This window comes from Scyliorhinus torazame, chromosome 2 (assembly GCF_047496885.1).
Source record: "Scyliorhinus torazame isolate Kashiwa2021f chromosome 2, sScyTor2.1, whole genome shotgun sequence".
Taxonomy (NCBI): domain Eukaryota; kingdom Metazoa; phylum Chordata; class Chondrichthyes; order Carcharhiniformes; family Scyliorhinidae; genus Scyliorhinus; species Scyliorhinus torazame.
In genome coordinates this window covers 40,242,692-40,261,929 of record NC_092708.1, presented here as the reverse complement: position 1 = coordinate 40,261,929, position 19,238 = coordinate 40,242,692, and positions in this window count along the sequence as shown.

Genomic DNA, 19,238 nt, shown 5'->3' with positions numbered 1-19,238 from the left:
CTCGGTTTGTTCTCACTGGAACGAAGGAGGTTGAGGGGCGACCTGATAGAGGTATACAAAATTATGAAGGGCATAGACAGAGTGGATAGTCAGAGGCTTTTCCCCAGGGTAGAGGGGTCAATTACTAGGGGGCATAGGTTTAAGGTGAGAGGGGCAAGGTTTAGAGTAGATGTACGAGGCAAGTTTTTTACGCAGAGGGTAGTGGGTGCCTGGAACTCACTACCGGAGGAGGTAGTGGAAGCAGGGACGATAGGGACATTCAAGGGGCATCTTGACAAATATATGAATAGGATGGGAATAGAAGGATACGGACCCAGGAAGTGTAGAAGATTGTAGTTTAGTCGGGCAGTATGGTCGGCACGGGCTTGGAGGGCCGAAGGGCCTGTTCCTGTGCTGTACATTTCTTTGTTCTTTGTTGTTTGTACCAGCTTGCTCTAAGCCACGTGCTGGGGTGTGATGCTGCTGATCAACCCTGTCTAACTCTCTAGATGTCTCTCTGTGGAAAGAGGCAGGGTGTGAGTGCCTCATCCCTTTTATAGTGTTTATGTCATGCCCCCTTGTGATGATGCCACCTCTGAGTGTCCTGACTGCCCATTGGTTGTGTCCTATTCTGGGTGTTCATTGGTTGCATGTTTGCATATCATGACAGCTGGAATTCGATTCAGTTGAAATGTACGTGCCGCATATTGAGGTTAGTGTTGCACATCACAGACGTCCAATGGTCTGAGGTTTCATATGGAAACCTCTATTGTGAGGATAAAGCAAGAAAGTCAGCAGAAGCAGCCAACTGCAAAGAAAACGTGCAGACTTAATTTGCTCTCTGTCGATGAAGAGGTGTCTTGTTCAGATGGTGAAGTTGGTCAGAGAGGGTCAACTGCAGGATTAGCTATCTGTGCACAGAAATAATGTGGAGAGAAATTAAAGAGGAAGTATACTTATCTTTGGGAAGGAGAATGATTAGGGGTCAATTTTATCACAGTGACATCAATGCAATGTGGTTTTGTGATATAATAACATGTTCTGATGCAAATTGAGCCATCTCATCTCAGTGTTTGGCAAACAGCCCAAAAAGTTTGCCAAATGTTCAATAAAGGCAGTTTCCTCTCAGTGTGGGATGGTCAGAAGTGCAGAGTCAGACTGGATAGTGAACCAAGGGAGAAAGCAGATGGAGCACCCAAGGGAAATGGGAATTTGTTTGCTCTTGAGGTAGAAAAATATTTTTATGTCTGCAGCAGAGGCAGGAAACTGGCCAACTCTCATTCGCTTGTAATAACGCCCCTTTCACACTTTGCATTAATTTGCCAATTATTCAGTAAAAATGTCAGCCAATTGTGGAACGTACAGGAGAGCAAAAGGCCATTGCCTGAATTCAAGAAGCGCAACTCCATAAACCGGGACAGAACTCACAGAACGTCTCAACATCACAGAATCGTCACGGTGAGGTAGGAGGTCATTCAGCCTAAAGTGCCGACCCTGGCTCTCCGAATGAACAATTTACTTCGGACCATTCCGCCGCCTTCGCCCTGTAATCCTGAACATTCTTCCTCCTCAGGGAGCAGTCTAATTTCCTTTTAACAGCCCCTGGTGAACCTGCCTCCATTGCACTCTCAGGCTGTCCAGATCCTAACCATGTGCAACGTGACAACGGTTTTCCTCATGTGGCTCCTGCTTCTTCCACGAGTTACTTTAAATCGGCGCCCTCTGGTTCTCGATCCTTGCGCAAGTGGGACGTTTCTCCCTATCTGCTCTGTCCGCATCCCTGTCAGTCGATCATCAGAGTAAAATCGCATTCTCGACAAAGGAAAATATAATTTTGAGACAGACACTCTGTGATGGTCTGAAATTAATGGCCAAGTTCATTCAGAAGCCTTTAACGGGTGTTTTTATTCTCTCTTAGTTTTAGGTAGGATATAGGCTAATTGGAAATGGATATTGTATCCGAAGCATTGAATATTAAAGCAAGGAGGCAAGGTTGAAATTGTACAGAACGTTGGTTAGGCAATATTTGAAGCGTTGCAGGAGATTTGGATTTAGAAGAGATGAGAGGCATAGGAAGAATACTGAAAAGATTGTTAAGAACGATACTGTGAATCAAAGTTCCAAGGAAATAGGAGGAACATTTTGGACCAGAATGGAAAAGATGTTAGAAATGTTAACAAGGTACACAGAGGATGAATAATTAAAGATTGATTCTTCTGTTGATGGATCAATTTAACAACGAGGCTGAGGATTATCATTGGAACAACAAAGGAGGACATTGAAAATATTTCCTATACAAAAGGTCATTAAAATATGCTTCACCACAAATGGCGACTGTGTCAGACCCAATAGGTGATAATTTCCTTTTCATTCAAACCCCATCCAGTGGCACAAGAGTTAAAGTTGAGCCCTCTTAAGAAATTTAAAGTGGATTTGGATATAGAGAATATAAATGGACATAGGGAAAGGGCAAGGAGATAGACTTAGAGAATTCAGATGAAGTACAGTCAGCTGAATGACCTCCCTCTGCATAATCCTTTCTATGATTATAAAAGAAAGAGCGACTAACATTTTGTGGTTCTCTTTATGACTTGGGACCATTGAAGAGTTCGTCACAGTAGATGACGTACTCTTGAAATGTAGGGCACGATCTTCCGGCCGCGCTGCGCCGGAAAAGCATCTCGCTGCGACGCAACGTGGCCGGTGAAAGCCAGGAAACTCCGCTCCTGGGATCCACCCGGCTCGCAACGCGTCGCGAGATTCGTGGGCGTATCCAAGGGGATCAGAGGCCGACAGCTGCATGCCCTTTGGGCAGGGTGGTGCCCTGGCACTGCTGGTGCCACCAAGGTGCCAACCTGGCACTGCCAAAGTGCCTAGGTGGCACTGCCAGCTGGTGGGGCACTGCCACAGTGCCAGGTTGGCTAAATGTACTCGCTAGGGAACTTAATAATAATAAATAATAATAATCACTTATTGTCACAAGTAGGCTTCAATGAAGTTATTGCGAAAAGCCCCTAGTCACCACATTCCGGCGCCTGTTCGGGGAGGCTGATCTGGGAATTGAACCAAAGCTGCTGGTCTTGTTTTGCATTACAAGCCAGCTATTTAGCCCAGTGTGCTAAACCAGCCCCTTTGTTTCCTTTTGGGAATTTCGTGCCCGTAGTCTTGGCTGTGATATCGGAGCAAACCTGATGGGCCAAATGGCCTACAGTTGTTCTTACATCATATGGTAACATGACAGTCCAGGCACACAGCAAGGTCCCAACAATAACTGCTAGACAAATGTTTTTAGGTTAAGGGTTTTTGGTTCAGCCACAGGGAGAACTTAAAAAGCATTTCTTCAAACAGCTGGATCTTGTAACTTGACCTCAGAAGAGAGACAGAGGACGTGAATCTCCGGCAGAGCTGCGCTCTTGCAGCGAGGCTGGTGAATGGCGGGAAACGCCTCCAGTGAGCCACCTGACAGCCTCCATGCCTCCCGGGATTCTCCGATGCCTCACGAAGCATTGGAACCTCTGTCTAAATTTACATAACTGACTGACGCTCGCAGAAGTAGATCGGAAACCTACTTACGACCTACCTGCTCGGGATCCAGCGGCCTCCCCAGGGAGGCTGCAGCCGGGCACCGATCGGCGCTGGTCCACACGAATGTGGTCCAGGTGGAAAGGCAGCCGGCGTGTCTCCCGGGCCACCGGAGAACCCAGGGTGGTCAGGTTCAGTTCAGGGTGGCCCCCTGGCCATCCCCCTAGAGAGTGGGACCTTGGCACGGCCCACCTAGCACCTTGGCTCTGCCACTCTGGCACTGCCCAGGTGGCACTGCCAAGCCAGCAGGAGCACTGCCTGCGTGCCAGGGTGGCACTGCCAAGGGCCAGGGGGCGAGAGGGGTCTTGTCCATGAAATGAAGTTTGAGGGGGTGTTTGAAGGGTGGGAGAGTGCAGAGCAGGTTGGGTAGATGGGTAATGAGTAATATGGGAACAAGTTGGGGAGATGGGGACTGAGTAATATGGGGATATGGTGGGGAGGTGGGAATTGAGTAATATCTGGCCAAGGTGGGGAGGTGGGGATTGAGTAATATCTGGCCAAGGTGGGGAGGTGGGGATTGAGTACTATCTGGCCAAGGTGGGGAGGTGGGGATTGAGTAATATTGGGCCAAGGTGGGGAGGTGGGAATTGAGTAATATCTGGCCAAGGTGGGGAGGTGGGGATTGAGTAATATTGGGCCAAGGTGGGGAGGTGGGAATTGAGTAATATCTGGCCAAGGTACGGAGGAGGGCATTGAATAATATCGGGCCAAGGTGGGGAGGTGGGGATTGAGTAATATCGGGCCAAGGTGGGGAGCTGGGGATTGAGTAATATCGGGGTAAGGTGCTGAGGTGCGGATTGAGTAATATCGGGTTAAGGTAGGGAGGTGGGGATTGAGTAATATCGGGCCAAGGTGGGGAGATTGGGATTGAGTAATATCGTGCCAAGGTAGGGAGGTGGGGATTGAGTGATATCGGGGTAAGGTGGGGAGGTGGGGATTGAGTAATATCGGGGTAAGGTCGGGAGATGGGGATTGAGTAATATCTGGCCAAGGTGGGGAGCTGGGGATTGAGTAATATCGGGACACGGTGGGGAGGTGGGGATTGAGTAATATCGGGGTAAGGTGGGGAGGTGGGCATTGAGTAATATCGGGGTAAAGTGGGGAGGTGGGGATTGAGTAAAATTGGGGGAAGGTGGGGACGTGGGGATTGAGTAATATCGGGCCAAGGTGGGGAGGTGGGGATTGAGTAATATCGGGGTAAGGTGGGGATTGAGTAATATCGGGGTAAGGTGAGGAGGTGCGGATTGAGTAATATCGTGTAAGGTGGGGAGGTGGGGATTGAGTAATATCGGGGTAAGGTGGGGAGGTGGGGATTGAGTAATATCGGGGTACGGTGGGGAGGTGGGGATTGACTAATATCGGGCCAAGGTGGGGAGGTGGGGATTGACTAATATCGGGCCAATGTGGGGAGGTGGGGATTGAGTAATGTCGGGGTAAGGTGAGGAGGTGGGGATTGAGTAATATCGGGGTAAGGTGGGGAGGTGGGGATTGAGTAATATCGGGGAAAGGTGGGGAGGTGGGGATTGAGTAATATCGGGGAAAGGTGGGGAGGTGGGGATTGAGTAATATCTGGCCAAGGTGGGAGGTGGGGATTGAGTAATATCGGGCCACGGTGGGGAGGTGGGGATTGACTAATATCGGGCCAAGGTGGGGAGGTGGGGATTGACTAATATTGGGCCAAGGTGAGGAGGTGCGGATTGAGTAATATCCGGCCAAGGTGGGGAGGTGGGGATTGAGTAATATAGGGCCACGGTGGGGAGGTGGGGATTGACTAATATCGGGCCAAGGTGGGGAGGTGGGGATTGACTAATATCGGGCCAAGGTGGGGAGGTGGGGATTGAGTAATATTTGGCCAAGTTGGGGAGATGGGGATTGCGTAATATTTGGCCAAGTTGGGGAGATGGGGATTGAGTAACATCGGGCCACGGTGGGGAGGTGGGGATTGAGTAATATCGGGGTAAGGTGGGGAGGTGGGGATTGAGTAAAATTGGGCTAAGGTGGGGAGCTGGGGATTGAGTAATATTGGGCCAAGGTGGGGAGGTGGGGATTGACTAATATCGGGCCAACGTGGGGAGGTGGGGATTGACTAGTATCGGGCCAAGGTGGGGAGGTGGGGATTGAGTAATATCGGGCCAAGGTGGGGAGGTGGGGATTGAGTAATATCGGGCCAAGGTGGGGAGGTGGGGATTGAGTAATATCGGGGTAAGGTGAGGAGGTGGGGATTGAGTAAAATTGGGGTAAGTTGGGGAGGTGGGGATTGAGTAATATTGGGGTAAGGTGGGGAGGTGGGGATTGAGTAAAATTGGGGTAAGGTGGGGAGGTGGGGATTGAGTAATATCGGGCTACGGTGGGGAGGTGGGGATTGAGTAATATTGGGGTAAGGTGGGGAGGTGGGGATTGAGTAATATCGGGGTAAGGTGGGGAGGTGGGGATTGAGCAATATTGGGGTAAGGTGGGAGGTGGGGATTGCGTAATATCGGGGTAAGGTGGGGAGGTGGGGATTGAGTTATTTCTGGCCAAGGTGGGGAGGTGGGGATTGAGTAATATCGGGACACGGTGGGGAGGTGGGGATTGACTAATATCGGGCCAAGGTGGGGAGGTGGGGATTGACTAATATTGGGCCAAGATGAGGAGGTGCGGATTGAGTAATATCTGGCCAAGTTGGGGAGATGGGGATTGAGTAATATCGGGCCAAGGTGGGGAGGTGGGGATTGAGTAATATCGGGCCAAGGTGGGGAGGTGGAGATTGAGTAATATCGGGCCAAGGTGGGGAGGTGGGGATTGAGTAATATCGGGCCAAGGTGGGGAGGTGGGGATTGAGTAATGTCGGGGTAAGGTGAGGAGGTGGGGATTGAGTAATATCGGGCCAAGGTGGGGAGGTGGGGATTGAGTAATATCGGGCCAAGGTGGGGAGGTGGGGATTGAGTAATATCGGGCCAAGGTGGGGAGGTGGGGATTGAGTAATATCGGGCCAAGGTGGGGAGGTGGGGATTGAGTAATGTCGGGGTAAGGTGAGGAGGTGGGGATTGAGTAAAATTGGGGTAAGGTGGGGAGGTGGGGATTGAGTAATATCGGGGAGAGGTGGGGAGGTGGGGATTGAGTAATATCTGGCCAATGTGGGGAGCTGGAGATTGAGGAATATCGGGGTAAGGTGAGGAGGTGCGGATTGAGTGATATCGGGTAAGGTGGGGAGGTGGGGATTGAGTAATATTGGGGTATGGTGGGGAGGTGGGGATTGAGTAATATCGGGGTACGATGGGGAGGTGGGGATTGAGTAATATCTGGCCAAGGTGGGGAGGTGGGGATTGAGTAATATCGGGGTACGGTGTGGAGGTGGGGATTGAGTAATATCTGGCCAAGGTGGGGAGGTGGGGATTGGGTAATATCGGGCCACGATGGGGAGGTGCGGATTGACTAATATCGGGCCAAGGTGGGGAGGTGGGGATTGAGTAATATTGGAGTAAGATGGGGAGGTGGGGATTGAGTAATATCGGGGTAAGGTAGGGAGGTGGGGATTGAGTAATATCGCGGTAAGTTGGGGAGGTGGGGATTGAGTAATATCGGGGTAAAGTGGGGAGGTGGGGATTGAGTAATATCGGGGTAAGGTGGGGATTGAGTAATATCGGGGTAAGGTGAGGAGGTGCGGATTGAGTAATATCGTGTAAGGTGGGGATGTGGGGATTGAGTAATATCGGGGTAAGGTGGGGAGGTGGGGATTGAGTAATATCGGGGTAAGGTGGGGAGGTGGGGATTGAGTAATATCTGGCCAAGGTGGGGAGGTGGGGATTGAGTAATATCGGGCCACGGTGGGGAGGTGGGGATTGACTAATATCGGGCCAAGGTGGGGAGGTGGGGATTGACTAATATCGGGCCAACGTGAGGAGGTGCGGATTGAGTAATCTCTGGCCAAGGTGGGGACTGAGTAATATAGGGCCACAGTGGGAGGTGGGGATTGACTAATATCGGGCCAAGGTGGGGAGGTGGGGATTGACTAATATCGGGCAAAGGTGGGGAGGTGGGGATTGAGTAATATCTGGCCAAGTTGGGGAGATGGGGATTGAGTAATATCGGGCCACGGTGGGGAGGTGGGGATTGAGTAATATCGGGGTAAGGTGGGGAGGTGGGGATTGAGTAAAATTGGGCTAAGGTGGGGAGCTGGGGATTGAGTAATATTGGGCCAAGGTGGGGAGGTGGGGATTGACTAATATCGGGCCAACGTGGGGAGGTGGGGATTGACTAGTATCGGGCCAAGGTGGGGAGGTGGGGATTGAGTAATATCGGGCCAAGGTGGGGAGGTGGGAATTGAGTAATATCGGGCCAAGGTGGGGAGGTGGGGATTGAGTAATATCGGAGTAAGGTGAGGAGGTGGGGATTGAGTAAAATTGGGGTAAGTTGGGGAGGTGGGGATTGAGTAATATTGGGGTAAAGTGGGGAGGTGGGGATTGAGTAATATCGGGCTACGGTGGGATGGTGGGGATTGGGTAATATCGGGGTAAGGTGGGGAGGTGGGGATTGAGTAATATTGGGGTAAGTTGGGGATGTGGGGATTGAGTAATATCGGGCCAAGGTGAGGAGGTGCGGATTGAGTAATATCTGGCCAAGTTGGGGAGATGGGGATTGAGTAATATCGGGCCAAGGTGGGGATTGAGTAATATCGGGCCAAGGTGGGGAGGTGGGGATTGAGTAATATCGGGCCAAGGTGGGGAGGTGGGGATTGAGTAATATCGGGCCAAGGTGGGGAGGTGGGGATTGAGTAATGTCGGGGTAAGGTGAGGAGGTGGGGATTGAATAAATTTGGGGTAAGGTGGGGATGTGGGGATTGAGTAATATCGGGGAGAGGTGGGGAGGTGGGGATTGAGTAATATCTGGCCAATGTGGGGAGCTGGAGATTGAGGAATATCGGGGTACGGTGAGGAGGTGCGGATTGAGTGATATCGGGTAAGGTGGGGAGGTGGGGATTGAGTAATATCGGGGTAAGGTGGAGAGGTGGGGATTGAGTAATATCTGGCCAAGGTGGGGAGGTGGGGATTGAGTAATATCGGGGTACGGTGAGGAGGTGGGGATTGAGTAATATCTGGCCAAGGTGGGGAGGTGGGGATTGGGTAATATCGGGCCACGGTGGGGAGGTGCGGATTGACTAATATCGGGCCAAGGTGGGGAGGTGGGGATTGAGTAATATTGGAGTAAGGTGGGGAGGTGGGGATTGAGTAATATTGGGGTGAGGTGGGGATTGAGTAGTATAGGGGTAAGGTGGGGAGGTGGGGTTTGAGTAATATCGGGGTACGGTGGGGATTGAGTAATATCGGGGTAAGGTGGGCAGGTGGGGATTGAGTAATATCGGGGTAAAGTGGGGAGGTGGGGATTGAGTAATACCGGGGTAAGGTGGGGAATGAGTAATATTGGGCCAAGCTGGGGAGGTGGGGGTTGAGCAATAATGGGCCAAGGTGGGGAGGTGGGGATTGGGTAATATCGGGCCAAGCTGGGAAGGTGGGGGTTGAGCAATAATGGGCCAAGCTGCGGAGGTGGGGATTGAGTAATATTGGGCCAAGGTGGGGAGGTAGGGATGGAGTAATATTGGGTTAAGGTGGGGAGGTGGGATTGAGTAATATTAGGGACAAAGTGGGGAGGTGGGGATTGAGTAATATTGGGTTAAGGTGGGAAGGTGGGATTGAGTAATATTGTGGACAAGTGGGGAAATGAAAATGAAATGAAATGAAAATCGCTTATTGTCACAAGTAGGCTTCAAATGAAGTTACTGTGAAAAGCCCCTAGTCGCACCATTCCTGCGCCTATTCGGGGAGGCTGTTACAGGAATTGAACCGTGCTGAGTTTTGAGTATTATCGGGCCAAGATGGGGAGGTGGGGATTGAGCAATAACGGGCCAAGGTGGGGAGGTGGGGATTGAGTAACATCGGGCAAAGGTGGGGAGGTGGGGATTGAGTAATATCTGGCCAAGTTGGGGAGATGGGGATTGAGTAATATCGGGCCACGGTGGGGAGGTGGGGATTGAGTAATATCGGGGTAAGGTGGGGAGGTGGGGATTGAGTAAAATTGGGCTAAGGTGGGGAGCTGGGGATTGAGTAATATTGGGCCAAGGTGGGGAGGTGGGGATTGACTAATATCGGGCCAACGTGGGGAGGTGGGGATTGACTAGTATCGGGCCAAGGTGGGGAGGTGGGGATTGAGTAATATCGGGCCAAGGTGGGGAGGTGGGGATTGAGTAATATCGGGCCAAGGTGGGGAGGTGGGGATTGAGTAATATCGGAGTAAGGTGAGGAGGTGGGGATTGAGTAAGATTGGGGTAAGTTGGGGAGGTGGGGATTGAGTAATATTGGGGTAAAGTGGGGAGGTGGGGATTGAGTAATATCGGGCTACGGTGGGATGGTGGGGATTGAGTAATATTGGGGTAAGGTGGGGAGGTGGGGATTGAGTAATATTGGGGTAAGTTGGGGAGGTGGGGATTGAGTAATATCGGGCCAAGGTGAGGAGGTGCGGATTGAGTAATATCTGGCCAAGTTGGGGAGATGGGGATTGAGTAATATCGGGCCAAGGTGGGAGGTGGGGATTGAGTAATATCGGGCCAAGGTGGGGAGGTGGGGATTGAGTAATATCGGGCCAAGGTGGGGAGGTGGGGATTGAGTAATGTCGGGGTAAGGTGAGGAGGTGGGGATTGAATAAAATTGGGGTAAGGTGGGGATGTGGGGATTGAGTAATATCGGGGAGAGGTGGGGAGGTGGGGATTGAGTAATATCTGGCCAATGTGGGGAGCTGGAGATTGAGGAATATCGGGGTACGGTGAGGAGGTGCGGATTGAGTGATATCGGGTAAGGTGGGGAGGTGGGGATTGAGTAATATCGGGGTAAGGTGGGGAGGTGGGGATTGAGTAATATCTGGCCAAGGTGGGGAGGTGGGGATTGAGTAATATCGGGGTACGGTGAGGAGGTGGGGATTGAGTAATATCTGGCCAAGGTGGGGAGGTGGGGATTGGGTAATATCGGGCCACGGTGGGGAGGTGCGGATTGACTAATATCGGGCCAAGGTGGGGAGGTGGGGATTGAGTAATATTGGAGTAAGGTGGGGAGGTGGGGATTGAGTAATATTGGGGTGAGGTGGGGATTGAGTAATATAGGGGTAAGGTGGGGAGGTGGGGTTTGAGTAATATCGGGGTACGGTGGGGATTGAGTAATATCGGGGTAAGGTGGGGAGGTGGGGATTGAGTAATATCGGGGTAAAGTGGGAAGGTGGGGATTGAGTAATACCGGGGTAAGGTGGGGAATGAGTAATATTGGGCCAAGCTGGGGTGGTGGGGGTTGAGCAATAATGGGCCAAGGTGGGGAGGTGGGGATTGGGTAATATCGGGCCAAGCTGGGAAGGTGGGGGTTGAGCAATAATGGGCCAAGCTGCGGAGGTGGGGATTGAGTCATATTGGGCCAAGGTGGGGAGGTAGGGATGGAGTAATATTGGGTTAAGGTGGGGAGGTGGGATTGAGTAATATTAGGGACAAAGTGGGGAGGTGGGGATTGAGTAATATTGGGTTAAGGTGGGAAGGTGGGATTGAGTAATATTGTGGACAAGTGGGGAAATGAAAATGAAATGAAATGAAAATCGCTTATTGTCACAAGTAGGCTTCAAATGAAGTTACTGTGAAAAGCCCCTAGTCGCACCATTCCTGCGCCTATTCGGGGAGGCTGTTACAGGAATTGAACCGTGCTGAGTCTTGAGTAATATCGGGCCAAGATGGGGAGGTGGGGATTGAGCAATAACGGGCCAAGGTGGGGAGGTGGGGATTGAGTAACATCGGGTTAAGGTGGAGAGGTGGGGATTGAGTAATAACTGGCCAAGGTGGGGATTGAGTAATATCGGGCCAAGATGGGGAGGTGGGGATTGAGTAATATCGGTGTAAGGTGGGGAGGTGGGGATTGTGTAATATTGGGATAATGAGGAGGAGGTGGGGATTGAGTAATATCTAGCCAAGCTGGGGAGGTGGGGACAAGGTAGGGAAGTGGGGATTGAATAATATTGGGATAAGATGGGGAGGTGGGGATTGAGTCATATTGGGATAAGGTGGGGAGTTGGGGATTGAGTGATATTGGGGTCAGATGGGGAGGTGGAGATTGAGTAATATCTGGCCAAGATGGGATGTGGGGATCGAGTAATATTGGCTTAAGATGGGGAGGTGGGGATTGAATAATATTGTGACCAGGTGGGGAAGTGGGGATTGAGTAATAAATGGGGTAAGGTGGGATGTGGCGATTGAGTAATATTGGGGTATGGTGGGGAGGTGGGGATTGTGTAATAAATGGGGTACAAAGAACAAAGAAAATTACAGCACAGGTACAGGCCCTTCGGCCCTCCCAGCCTGCGCCGATCCAGATCCTTTATCTAAACGTGTCACCAATTTTCCAAGGATCTACTTCCCTCTGTTCCCCGCCCGTTCATATATCTGTCTCGATGCATCTTAAATGATGCTATTGTGCCCACCTCTACCACCTCCGCTGGGAAAGCGTTCCAGGCACCCACCGCCCTCTGCGTAAAAAGCTTTCCACGCACATCTCCCTTAAACTTTCCCCCTCTCACCTTGAAATCATGACCCCTTGTAATTGACACCCCCACTCTTGGAAAAAACTTGTTGCTATCCACCCTGTCCATACCTCTCATAATTTTGTCGACCTCAATCAGGTCCCTCCTCACCCTTGTCTTTCCAACGAAAACAATCGTAATCTACTCAACCTTTCTTCATCACTCGCACCCACCATACCAGGCAACATCCTCGTGAACCTCCTCTGCACCCTCTCTAAAGCATCCACATCCTTCTGGTAATGTGGCGACCAGAACTGCATGCAGTATTCCAAATGTGGCCTAACCAAAGTCCTATACAATTGTAACATGACCTGCCGACTCTTGTACTCAATACCCCGTCCGATGAAGGCAAGCATGCTGTATGCCTTCTTGACCACTCTATCGACCTGCGTTGCCACCTTCAGGGTACAATGGACCTGAACTCCCAGATCTCTCTGTACATCAATTTTCCCCAGGACTCTTCCATTGACCGTATAGTCCGCTCTTGAATTAGATCTTCCAAAATGCATCACCTCACATTTGCCTGGATTGAACTCCATCTGCCATTTCTCTGCCCAACTCTCCAATCTACTTATATTTTGCTGTATTCTCTGACAGCCTTCCTCACTATCTGCAACGCCACCAATCTTAGTATCAGCTGCAAACTTGCTAATCAGACCACCTATACCTTCATCCAGGTCATTTATATATATCACAAACAACAGTGGTCCCAGCACGGATCCCTGTGGAACACCACTAGTCACCTTTCTCCATTTTGAGACACTCCCTTCCACTACTACTCTCTGTCTCCTGTTGCCCAGCCAGTTCTTTATCCATCTAGCTAGTACACCGTGAACCCCATATGACTTCACTTTTTCCATCAAGCTGCCATGGGAAACATAATCAAACGCCTTCCTGAAGTCCATGTATATGACATCTACAGCCCTTCCCTCATCAATTAACATTGTCACTTCCTCAAATAATTCTATTAGGTTTGTAAGACATGACCTTCCCTGCACAAAACCATGCTGCCTATCACTGACTATTTTCTTCCAAATGTGAATAGATCCTATCCCTCAGTATCTTCTCCAACAGTTTGCCTACCACTGACGTCAAGCTCACAGGTCTATAATTCCCTGGATTATCCCTGCTACCCTGCTTAAACAAAGGGACATTAGCAATTCTCCAGTCCTCCGGGACCTCACCCGTGCTCAAGGATGCTGCAAAGTTATCTGTTAAGGCCCCAGCTATTTCTTCCCTCGCTCCCCTCAGTAACCTGGAATAGATCCCATCCGGAACTGGGGCCTTGTCCACCTTAATGCCTTTTAGAATACCCAAAACCTCCCCCTTCCTTATGCCAACTTGACCTAGAGTATTTAAACATCCATCCTTAGCCTCAACATCCATCATGTCCCTCTCCTTGGTGAATACCGATGCAAAGTACTCATTAAGAATCTCACCCATTTCCTCTGACTCCACGCAGAAATTCCCTCTTTTGTCTTTGAGTGGGCCAATCCTTTCTCTAGTTACTCTCTTGCTCCTTATATACGAATAAAAGGCTTTGGGATTTTCCTTAACCCTGTTAGCCAAAGATATTTCATGACCCCTTTTAGCCCTCTTTATTGCGCGTTTGAGATTTGTCCTACTTTCCCGATATTCCTCCAAAGCTTCATCAAATTTATGTCGCCTAGATCTTATGTATGCTTCCTTTTTCATCCTAGCTCGTCTCACAATTCCACCCGTCATCCATGGTTCCCTAATCTTGCCATTTCTATCCCTCATTTTCACAGGGACATATCTGTCCTGCACTCTAATCAACCTTTCCTTCAAAGACTCAGTCCTTTCCTTCAGTCCAAAGATGTGCCGGTTAGGTGGATTGGCCATGATAAATTGCCCTTAGTGTCCAAAATTGCCCATAGTGGGGTTACTGGGTTATGGGGATGGGGTGGAGGTGTTGACCTTGAGTAGGGTGCTCTTTCCAAGAGCCGGTGCAGACTCGATGGGCCGAATGGCCTCCTTCTGCACTGTAAATTCTATGGCCAAATTCTATCTATGACTCCCACATTTCAAATGTGGATTTACCCTTAAAGAGCTGCTCCCAATCCACATTCCCTAGCTGCTGCCGAATTTTGTTATACTTGGCCTTTCCTCAATTTAGCACTCTTTCTTTAGGACCACTCTCGTCTTTGTCCATGAGTAATCTAAAACTTATGGAATTGTGATCGCTATTCCCAAAGTAATCACCGACTGAAACTTTAACCACCTGGCCGGGATCATTCCCCAATACCAGGTCCAGTATGGCCCCTTCCCAAGTTGGACTATTTACATACTGCTCGAAAAAACTCTCCTGGATGCTCCTTACAAATTCTGCTCCATCTACACCTCCAACACTACATGAGTCCCATTCAATGTTAGGGAAGTTAAAATCTCCCATCACAACCACCCTATTGCTCCTACATTTTTCTATAATCTGTCTACATATTTGTACCTCTACTTCACGCTCGCTTTTGGAAGGCCTGTGGTAAAGTCCCAACAATGTTAGTGCACCTTTCATATTTCTTAGCTCTACCCATATTGCCTCAGTGCTCGAATCCTCCATCGTGCCCTCCTTAATCATAGCTGTGATATCATCTCTGACCAGTAATTCAACTCCTCCACCCCTTTTACCTCCCTCTCTATCCCTCCTGAAGCATCTATACCCTGGGATATTTAGTTGCCAGTCTTGCCCTTCCCTCAACCAAGTCTCCGTAATACCAGTAACATCATATTCCCAGGTACTAATCTAAGCCCTAAGTTCATCTGCCTTACCTGCTACACTTCTCGCATTGAAACAAATGCACCTCAGACCACCTGTCCCTTTGCGTTCATCATCTCTTCCCTGTCTACTCTTCCCCTTAGTCACATTGAGTTTATTATCTAGTACCTTACTGGCTTTAGTTGCTGCCTCTTTACTGACCTCTAACTTCCTAATCTGGTTCCCATCCCCCTGCCACATTAGTTTAAAACCTCCCCAACAGTGTTAGCAAAAGCACCCCCCGAGGACATTGGTTCCAGTCCTGCCCAGGTGTAGTCCATCCAATTTGTAATGGTCCCACCGCCCCAGAATCGTTTCCAATGTCCCAATCATCTGGACCCCTCCCTCCTGCACCATCTTTCAAGCCACGTATTCATTCTGACTATTCTTGAATTTCTACTCTGACTGTCTCGTGGCACTGGTAGCAATCCCGAGATTACTACCTTTGAGGTCCTACTTTTTAACTTATCTCCTAACTGTGAAAACAGCGCGAGAGGAGAGAAAGCCGGGACAGTGAAAACAGCGCGAGTGGAGAGACAGCCGGGAGAGTGAAAACAGCGCGAGAGGAGAGAAAGCCGGGACATTGAAAACAGCGCGGGAGGAGAGACAGCCGGGACAGTGAAAACAGCGCGAGAGGAGAGAAAGCCGGGAGATTTAAAAAGCGTGGGAGATTTAAAAAGCGCGGGAGGAAAGAGAGCCGGGACATTGAAAACAGCGGGAGAGGAGAGAGAGCCGGGAGATTTAAAAAGCGCGGGACATTTAAAAAGCGCGGGAGCTGCGAGTCAGAGCGGAGATTTTAAAAGATCGCGGAGCCTCTTTACAAATTCTGGAGTTTCGGGAGCCGTTCGGAGGAGGAGGAGCAGTCTTTGTCAGGGAGAGAACCTGAGAACATCTCAGACACTCAGAAGGTAAGAAGGTAAGTAAGTGATTTTTACTCATTTTTACTTTTATACCTTTTTCAAATTGTGTGTGTCGGGGGAAACAGAAAAGCTGTGACCTGAGTGGCTGGTTGGGAATCTACACTAAATTAAAAAAATTAAGCATTGGTAACTAATTAAACATAATCACTTAATTATAATTTAGAGGGGTATCTAAGCCAGAGATCGGAGAGTACTATATTTAGCGTTCGCATTTATATTAGAAATCTAGTGCTAGGAAACAGATAGTTAACAGTAACTTTTTTTTTTAAATAAAAAAATATATAAATTTAAAAAAAAACTTTTAATTTTAATTAATTGACGCAATGTCAGTTAGAGGGGTGCAGTGCTCTGACTGTGAGATGTGGCAGGTCCGGGAGGCTTCCAGCGTCCCGGATGGCTTCATCTGAAGAAAGTGCACCCAACTGGAGCTCCTCACAGACCGCATGGTTCGGTTGGAGCAGCAATTGGATGCACTTAGGAGCATGCAGGTGGCGGAAAGCGTCATAGATCGCAGTTATATAAATGTGGTCACACCCAAGGTGCAGGCAGAGAAAAGGGTGACCACCAGAAAGGGCAGGCAGTCAGTGCAGGAATCCCCTGTGGTTGTCCCCCTCTCGAACAGGTATACCCCTTTGGATACTGTCGGGGGGGATAGCCTATCAGGGGAAAACAGCAGCAGACAGAGCAGTGGCACCACGGCTGGCTCTGAATTTCAGAAGGGAGGGTCAAAGCGCAGAAGAGCAATAGTAATAAGGGTCTCTATAGTCAGGGGCACAGATAGGCGCTTCTGTGGACGTGAAAGAGACTCCAGGATGGTATGTTGCCTCCCTGGTGCCAGGGTCCAGGATGTCTCCGAACGGGTAGAGGGCATCCTGAAGGGGGAGGGCAAACAGGCAGAGGTCGTTGTACATATTGGTACTAACGACATAGGCAGGAAGGGGCATGAGGTCCTGCAGCAGGAGTTCAGGGAGCTAGGCAGAAAGTTAAAAGACAGGACCTCTCGGGTTGTAATCTCGGGATTACTTCCTGTGCCACGTGCCAGTGAGGCTAGAAATAGGAAGATAGAGCAGCTAAACACGTGGCTAAACAGCTGGTGTAGGAGGGAGGGTTTCCGTTATCTGGACCACTGGGAGCTCTTCCGCGGCAGGTGTGACCTATATAAGAAGGACGGGTTGCATTTAAACTGGAGAGGCATAAATATCCTGGCCGTGAGGTTCGCTAGTGTCACACGGGAGGGTTTAAACTAGTATGGCGGGGGGTAGGCACGGGAGCAATAGGTCAGAAGGTGAGAACATTGAGGGAGAACTAGGGAATAGGGACAGTGGGGCCCTGAGGCAGAGCAGACAGGGAGAAGTTGCTGAACACAGCGGGTCTGGTGGCCTGAAGTGCATATGTTTTTATGCAAGAAGTATTACGGGTAAGGCAGATGAACTTAGAGCTTGGATTAGTACTTGGAACTATGATGTTGTTGCCATTACAGAGACCTGGTTGAGGGAAGGGCAGGATTGGCAGCTAAATGTTCCAGGATTTAGATGTTTCAGGCGGGATAGAGGGGGATGTAAAAGGGGTGGCGGAGTTGCGCTTTAGGGAGAACATCACAGCTGTACTGCGGGAGGACACCTCAGAGGGCAGTGAGGCTATATGGGTAGAGATCAGGAATAAGAAGGGTGCAGTCACACTGTTGGGGGTTTACTACAGGCCTCCCAACAGTCAGCGGGAGATAGAGGAGCAGATAGGTAGATAGATTTTGGAAAAGAGTAAAAACAACAGGGTTGTGGTGATGGGAGACTTCAACTTCCCCAATATTGACTGGGACTCACTTAGTGCCAGGGGCTTAGACGGAGCGGAGTTTGTAAGGAGCATCCAGGAGGGCTTCTTGAAACAATATGTGGACAGTCCAACTAGGGAAGGGGCGGTACTGGACCTGGTATTGGGGAATGAGCCTGGCCAGGTGGTAGATGTTTCAGTAGGGGAGCATTTCGGGAACAGTGACCACAATTCAGTAAGTTTTAAAGTGCTGGTGGACAAGGATAAGAGTGGTCCTAGGATGAATGTGCTAAATTGGGAGAAGGCTAATTATAACAATATTAGGCGGGAACTGAAGAACATAAATTGGGGGCGGATGTTTGAGGGCAAATCAACATCTGACATGTGGGAGGCTTTCAAGTGTCAGTTGAAAGGAATTCAGGACCGGCATGTTCCTGTGAGGAAGAAGGATAAATACGGCAATTTTCGGGAACCTTGGATAACGAGAGATATTGTAGGCCTCGTCAAAAAGAAAAAGGAGGCATTTGTCAGGGCTAAAAGGCGGGGAACAGACGAAGCCTGTGTGGAATATAAGGAAAGTAGGAAAGGACTTAAGCAAGGAGTCAGGAGGGCTAGAAGGGGTCACGAAAGGTCATTGGCATATAGGGTTAAGGAAAATCCCAAGGCTTTTTACACGTACATAAAAAGCAAGAGGGTAGCCAGGGAAAGGGTTGGCCCACTGAAGGATAGGCAAGGGAATCTATGTGTGGAGCCAGAGGAAATGGGCGAGGTACTAAATGAATACTTTGCATCAGTATTCACCAAAGAGAAGAAATTGGTAGATGTTGAGTCTGGAGAAGGGTGTGTAGATAGCCTGGGTCACATTGAAATCCAAAAAGACAAGGTGTTGGGTGTCTTAAAAAATATTAAGGTAGATAAGTCCCCAGGGCCTGATGGGATGTACCCCAGAATACTGAAGGAGGCTGGAGAGGAAATTGCTGAGGCCTTGACTGAAATCTTTGGATCCTCACTGTCTTCAGGTGATGTCCCGGAGGACTGGAGAATAGCCAATGGAAGGATGCTTTTCTAATTGGAGGGCTGTGACCAGTGGTGTTCCACAGGGATCAGTGCTGGGACCTTTGCTGTTTGTAGTATATATAAATGATTTGGAGGAAAATGTAACTGGTCTGATTAGTAAGTTTGCAGACAACACAAAGGTTGGTGGAATTGCGGATAGCAATGAGGACTGTCAGAGGATACAGCAGGATTTAGATTGCTTGGAGACTTGGGCGGAGAGATGGCAGATGGAGTTTAATCCGGACAAATGTGAGGTAATGCATTTTGGAAGGTCCAATGCAGGTAGGGAATATACAGTGAATGGTAGAACCCTCAAGAGTATTGAAAGTCAAAGAGATCTAGGAGTACAGGTCCACAGGTCACTGAAAGGGGCAACACAGGTGGAGAAGGTAGTCAAGAAGGCATACGGCATGCTTGCCTTCATTGGCCGGGGCATTGAGTATAAGAATTGGTAAGTCATGTTGCAGCTGTATAGAACCTTAGTTAGGCCACACTTGGAGTATAGTGTTCAATTCTGGTCGCCACACTACCAGAAGGATGTGGAGGCTTTAGAGAGGGTGCAGAAGAGATTTACCAGAATG